Below are 7259 nucleotides of genomic sequence, written 5' to 3'. Positions count from 1 at the left end.
GTACAGAGGAGGGTGTGCGTGAGTGTGTCCGTGCAGGGGTGTGTCTCCTCGGTGAGCGTGTATGCGCAGGGGTACGTCTCGCCGGACTCGCAGGCGTAGACGGCAGTGGAGAGGCTTGTGTACTTGGGGGCGCGGTGTGACCTGGGAGTCTAGGAGGAGGATGGGCATACATATACTCTGTCAGCTCCACTGGATTAGGATGGCGCCCAAAATGGTTTATCATCTCCATCATCCAAGTGGCGTATGCCAACGGATCGGAGGAAGAGCCTGGATCCATGAAGAATCTGCGAAGCGTCGAAATTCCGCCTCAATGAACCAAGCAAAACATGCATATAAAAAATAAACATATCTCCTACAATATATCTCCTCAATATATCTCCTACAATATATAACCTACAACATATATCTACCATTCTAGAAAATAAACATATCTCTTACAATATCTCTTACAATTCTATCCTCTGTCGCTTTCAAGTACACATAGCACGGGTGGAAAGAAAGAAAGCGACAGATTTGCCAAAACAAACAAACGACAACCAACCTCTTTGAAAAGTCTTTGAAAAGTGAGTTCGTTGATTCTTGCTTCTCTCTCCCTTTCTATGTTGTCTGCACCCTTTGCTTCTTTTGGGTAGTCCAAGAGGGAGAAGGCTGGTTGGAAGAGGCAGGTTCGGTTTTAAAAGAAGGGCTTTTGAAAGAAAGAAAGCGGGCGCAGAAAGAAGAAGTGTTTTGAAAGAGGGCGCGCTTTTAAAAGAAAGAAAGCGACGCGCGCGGCAGGTAAACGCGAAAAGCACGCGTGTAAAAGCGCGTGTAAAAGCGCAGCAGAACACATTGTAGACGCGCCTGTACACGCGACACAGAGACTGTTTATACTTTTTTTAAAAACTGATTATTCTTGTGTATCCATTGTTTTGTGCATAGGATGTGTATGATTTCACTAAAAACTGATCCTACTTCTGTATTGGTTATTTTGGACATAGCATGTCATCATCCTCTTCAAGCAGTTCTGGTGAGGATGAGACAATGCGTCATCGTGATCGCGACGTGTGGCTGGCACAAAGGATCAAGTGTACGTGTAATCGATGTCAAGGGTGCATTGTACGAGCGCGTCGAATTACATTGAATCACATCTCGATGTATGGAGAATGGATTCAAACAGGTTTAGATGTGAGAAGATGTGAATTGAAAGTATTAAAATAACTCATGGTGTGCAAATTAATGGAGCGCGTTGTAATATATATACTGTGATTGAAGCAGGATGCAGTACCACACCCTAACATGGTGCCATACGCACGGCGAGAGCATGCAAAGCGTCGACGAGATGATGCTGGAGCTTCAGGATCTCTTGTCGGAGATGAGTGGGAAAGGGATGACAATAGCCCTGCACCCCACGAAGTTGTGGAAGAGGAAGTGTTTGATGACATGGTACGGAATCTTTTTAGGGATGATCGCAAAGGTGTGGACGACAATGATATGGAACAAGAGCATCTCTACAACGCTTCATCGACACCGGTTTTTGAAGGGTGCACATTCTCTATTTTACGTGCTTCACTTGAACTGCTCAATATACAAACAGTTTATGGATGGAGCAATGCAAGTCTTGACGCATTATTGAAGTGAGCATTGTAACTTGCAAATTTGAGTTAGTGGTTTTTGGTTTACAGTATAGGGTTTAGGGTTATGGGCTAATTGATGATATTGGATGCAGGCTATTATCGAACACGCTTCCAAAGGGGAATAGACTACCCACCTCAAGAGACAAAGCGAGGCGCTATGTGACATCTCTTGGAGGATTGGATTATGATCGCATACATGCATGCATCAATGATTGCATTCTCTTTCGTGGGACGCATAAGGAGGCTCGACAGTGTCCCACTTGTGGTGAAGCAAGGTATAGAACAGATGTGAAGAGTTTTGATGTACCTCGTAAAGTCTTGCGACACTTTCCTATAATTCCTCGCATCAAACACATGTTCAAGTGCAAATCCATAGCAGAGCTCATGTCATGGCATTCCTCGCATCGATCGGATGATGGCATGTGGAGAATTCCTGCAGACACTCCTGCTTGGAAGCATATTGAAGATGAGTGGCCCAGCTTTAAAACAGAGCCCAGAAACTTGAGACTTGGCCTAGGTATGGATGGAGTGAATCCGTTTGGTTTCAAGAGCACCGCATACAGCGTGTGGCCGGTTGTGTTGGTGAATTACAACCTTCCACCATCAATGGCGATCAAGAAGGGACATCTTATGTTATCCCTTCTGATTCCAGGGAAACATAAAGTCAAGCATATGGATGTTTATCTTGAACCGTTGATTGATGAGTTGGAGGAACTATGGAGAGGTGTTGCGGTAGTGGACATTAGTAGGCCTCCCTCCTCTCGACACTTCGACTTAAAAGCAGTGTTGATGTGGACAATGCATGACTTTCCAGGATAAAGCGATTGTTCTGGTAAGAATTCTAACTACCTCCCGACTCTAATACTACTAGCTATATCAATTATAACTATTGACTTTATTATTCTAACTTTTTTTTTATTTTAACAGGTTTGAGGACATCGGGTAAACATGCATGTCCTATATGTGGCCCTTCATTGGTACATGAGTATGCTGATGGTTTGTGTAAGACCATATTCGATAATCATCATCGATTTCTCCCATCAGATCACCCTAAATATGCTCCTAGTAAGAGGAACATTCATCCACAGACACTTCGTGCAAAAGATTGGAAGCGTATTTGGGAGTCTTCAAATGTTCTTCCTCCAGATGGCATGAACAGGTACATCTCCATTGTTTCCAATCTTGTTTTGTGTAGTCTCTAAAGTTGAATAAAGATGACAGTCTGCAATCCCTTGTGTAGGTACTCCATTTTTTTCCGGCTACCATATTGGACCCATCTCAAGATCAACCATCTTCTTGATCCCATGCACATCTTCAAGAATGTGGGATCTAGTATTTGGGAACATGTTATTGGTAAAAGAGACAATGTTAGCGTACGGGAGGACTTGCAGGTCGCAGGACGTATGCGTCAAGCTTGGCCACGAGAGGAGGGTGGGCACGTTCGTCTTCCGCCTGCTCCCTGGATTATATCAAAGAAGGAGGAGAAGCAGGTAAAGCAAGCCATCACCACTTTGCGTACTCCCACTGGATGCATGAGATCGTTGAAGGGAGCGTTTACAACCACTAAGAAAAGAGGGGTTGAGCAACTACATGGGTTGAAGTCCCACGATTGGCACAAGATGCTCCAAGTAAGTGTTTTCCAATTATTGTAGGTTGAAATTAAATTTTGTAATGCCCTAATTCAAATATATTTGTGCTCTTATGTGCGCAGTTCATACTACCTACTAGCATCGACCATTGTGCAGACAGGAGTTTGAAAAGATGTATTTATAAGATGGGCGAGCTTGTGAGGTATGTAAATCCCATGTAAGATCACCCTTCATTATACCTTGCAAAATGAATGTGCATGAGGTATAACGTACTGTGCATTTATTTTTCAGATATGTTAGTTCCAAAGCAATTGATCCAGCCACATTGGATGATGCGCGTGTTATGGCAGTGGAGGTGGTTTGTATGGTAGAGGAGACTTTTCCGCGAACCATTCTCACAAGTCAACTACATCTCATTGTGCATTTAGTGGATGAAATTGCTTTATGTGGCACTGTGCATGCCCGTTGGATGTTCTTCCTAGAGCGCTTCATGAAGACCTTAAAAGACTTTGTGAGGCAAAGTGCAAGGCCCGAAGGAAGCATGGCTGAGGGTTGGTTGATACAAGAGTCTCTTGTATATATATCAGAATTTCTTGATCAGGTGGATAGCTCTTTGCCGCGACTATGGAGCAATGAAGAGGACTTGAGGATGACGTCTATTGTGCCTCAAGGAAAAGGACAGAGCAAAGTAATTGAGAGAACATTGATTGATGATCTTAATTTCACTTGCATCCTTAATAGTGATGTGATGAGCAGATGGGTTACAAGATACGAGGATGCAAAGACAAAAAGGCAAGCAGACAGAGCTCTCTTTCGGAGGCAACATGGCTCTCGTAAGGCGTACCCTAAGCATCTAGCAACACTTCCGAATGATATTCATGTTGATTGGTTGCATGAGGAAATGGAGAGAGCAGAGAGAGATGAGGGGCTGCATATCACGGTGGAAGAATGGGAGTATGCACGAGGATGCATGTTAAAGGTACATAGAACAAATGTAAATTTGCATTCTTTGTAAGTGATTGGCTTTTCATATTTATTCACATTAATTGCTTACATAGATATTGCTTATATTTTGGTCCAGTGCACTATGTTCAATGCTATATGGTGTGAAGGCAAGCATTTTCGAACACAAAGAATAGATGAAAAGAGGAATACACAAGATTGCGGTGTCATTAGTAGCTTTGAGGGAGCCAATGGAAAAATTGATGATTATTGTGGCACAATCCAAGACATATACAGACTTGACTTTCGCCGCTTCTTTGTGTATGTTTTGGATGTCAAATGGCAAATGAACGTGGTGGAAAAAGGGCCTAACGCAACGATAAAACGCCATGCAAGTGGCTATGTAACTATTGACTCTACAAAGTTTTGGCAAACAAAGAAAGATAGGCTCGTATTGCCACAACAATGTGAGCAGGTATGCATTTTTTTACAAATGTGTTTCATGTACATATATATCTAAGCTCGCGCACCCCTTGACTTTTGATATGCTAATTAATTAATGAATTATGTGTATTTGAGCAGGTTATCTATCTGCCAATGGTGCATGACAGTAAATGGTGGTATGTCATCCCTATTGCACCACGTTCCAAAGTAATGTATAATACATTCACTGATATGGAGCATATGGAGGATGTGGCAAGCCGCAAAGAAGATGATGTTGAACATGCCAATGTAGATGATCATGATAATGAGGATGAGCGTGCCATTTCTCACGATCATGAGGATGACCCTTCCATTGAGGATGATGGTGATGATGATGAGAATGATCAAGGCATCGGTACCATTATCAATGGGCAAAATAGCGATAGTAGAATAAATTTAATCGTAGCCTTACAAATTGATCAAATGGATATTGATGTTGATCGTTTGGCAAGGATGGATCTTATTGAAGATGAGATCGAACCCTAACCAATCCATCACTGTATTGTTCCAAATTCATGACATTTCTATTGTATACTTTGTCTTTCAATAACCATATGAAGATATATTTTTCAATATATTACGTTGTTGTAAGTGCATGTAGTGGGATTTTGTAATGGTTTGTAAACACTGCAATGCACAATGACATTTTTAAAACTTAATGGTTTTTTGTTTTGAAAAGAAATGGATTTCTGTAGTTAGGCTCTGTGTCGCGTGTAACAGAGCATGTATTATGACAGTTTTTACGCGCAAATACACGCGCCCTCACATGCAATTATACACGCGCTGTTACATGCATGTGTACACGCGCCCGATATTGCTGTGAGTATAAACGACCATACACGCGCCCGTAACTTTTCGCGTGTAATGGACGCGTGTATGGCGGCATTGTGTTGTAGTGTTGCGTACTCCTGGAGATAATTTAATCAATTGTAAGAGGTTTACATCTAGTTTGACTTTGCAAAGAGAACTTGCTAGATCAAAATCATGATAGGTAGCCACATCTCTCTTTTCTCACCAAACCATTCTTTCTTTTGGTCTCGGAACCAGCTTTGGTGCTTCTCTTTTAGCTCTTGCCTTCTTTCTTGGCACGTCCTCATCCTTCTTAGGATCGACTTTTTTGTCAACAGGCCTTAGAAGTCAACCTTCCACGCCAGTATTCAGGACTTGCATCCCCTTATCTCCTTGCTTAGGGTTTTCCTCAACCAGTTTTGCATTATCTTTATCACCCTCTTTAGCCGTTTGGCCTCTTGTCACGGCTCATAGGTTAGAGGTTTCAGCGCCATTGATGCGTACAGCCTTGATAAGGCTGACTCCATTGCCTTGTGGCAACTCCTCTATAGTGGTATTTCCCCTTTGCAATATTTATCTTGGTCCATCCTTTTGCTTGATATTACTACCTTGTGCTCTATGATTGACTGGACTTGGCTATTTACTCCATTGTTGGAGGGAACTAATCTTACTCCAACAAGTAGCGACTAAGTGGCCCGACTTCCCACAAATATCACATTTAACATTTGGACAGTTTCTAGGGAAATGTTGTCCACCACACCACTTACAGCTGAATCTTGAGGGACCACCCTCTTCAGGACGTCGACTCCCTATCAAATTCTGTTGCTTCTTCAAGAAATTGACGTCAACAGCTATTTGCCGATATTGTTCAAAAATCATGTCAGTGTAGTGCTTCATCATATCCTTAACTTCACCAAGGACATTAGATGCACTCGACTCATAGCCTTGATCGTCTATCCTTTGTTCCATTGGCCTAACAATTTGATTGGGCATTGGTTGTTGATTCACAGGGACAACATTAGGGTTCGAAGCTTGGCCTCCAACATTTGGTGGAGCCAATTAACTGGCCATAGGCATAGTTACACTGGGAGGAGTTGGGGGCAAATATACATTTTGAACCATGCTTCCTCTCCCATTAGGGTTATTCATAGGCATCCCTTAACTTCCATTTATTAATGGTAAATTGCCTCCAAGTACTAGACCCACATTAAGATTTATTCGAGATGAGTAGGCCATTTGTAATTGTGACTCTACTCCTTCTGCCCGCATGATGGCGGTGTCTATATAATCCAAAGCCACACGGCTCAATTGTACTTGAATATTGAAATCCAATCCATGCAAGAATTATTGCAATTGGGTAGTCGGTGGAATGGGAATGTAAGTTTGTAACTTACGAAACACTTCCTTAAGCTTCTTGCCATAGGCTTTCACATTCTCATGGGGGTCTTGGCATGTTATATTCAAAACACGTACTCAGTATTGGACACCTATTTTAGGGGCATATTCTCCTCAGAAAGCTGCATAAAATTGGTTGATTGTAGTTATGGTTCTAGTATCTATGCTATGATACCATACTGCAGCCCTTCCTTTTAATGTCATGTTGAAGAACATCATAAGATGTCCCTCATCTTGGATGCGGTAATTAAACATTAGTCTTTGGAATTCAAAAATGTGAAACTCCGCATCTTCTTTGGCTAACCCATTAAAAATGGGTAAAGAAACTCCTAAAGCTGGCAGATCCGGTGTCCCTACATGAATTGCAATGGGTTGTGCCATGACGATAATCTAATTAACAATATGAGTTTGGACTGATGGAATCACACCCCCACTTGAAGTGGGCTGA

At 42.2% G+C, this 7259-nt stretch overlaps 1 pseudogene; it reads left to right on the top strand.

Annotated features, from left to right (window-relative positions):
• Positions 1-978: 978 nt before the first annotated feature.
• On the top strand, positions 979-6438 carry LOC148018341 (uncharacterized; annotated as a pseudogene).
• The last annotated feature ends 821 nt before the right edge of the window (positions 6439-7259 follow it).

The sequence above is a fragment of the Lygodium microphyllum genome, chromosome 21, assembly GCF_053477565.2.
Source record: "Lygodium microphyllum isolate KBCC chromosome 21, Lygodium_microphyllum_v1.1.10, whole genome shotgun sequence".
In the NCBI taxonomy this organism is placed as follows: Eukaryota; Viridiplantae; Streptophyta; class Polypodiopsida; order Schizaeales; family Lygodiaceae; genus Lygodium; species Lygodium microphyllum.
This window is presented reverse-complemented; position numbering and strand designations above follow the sequence as displayed.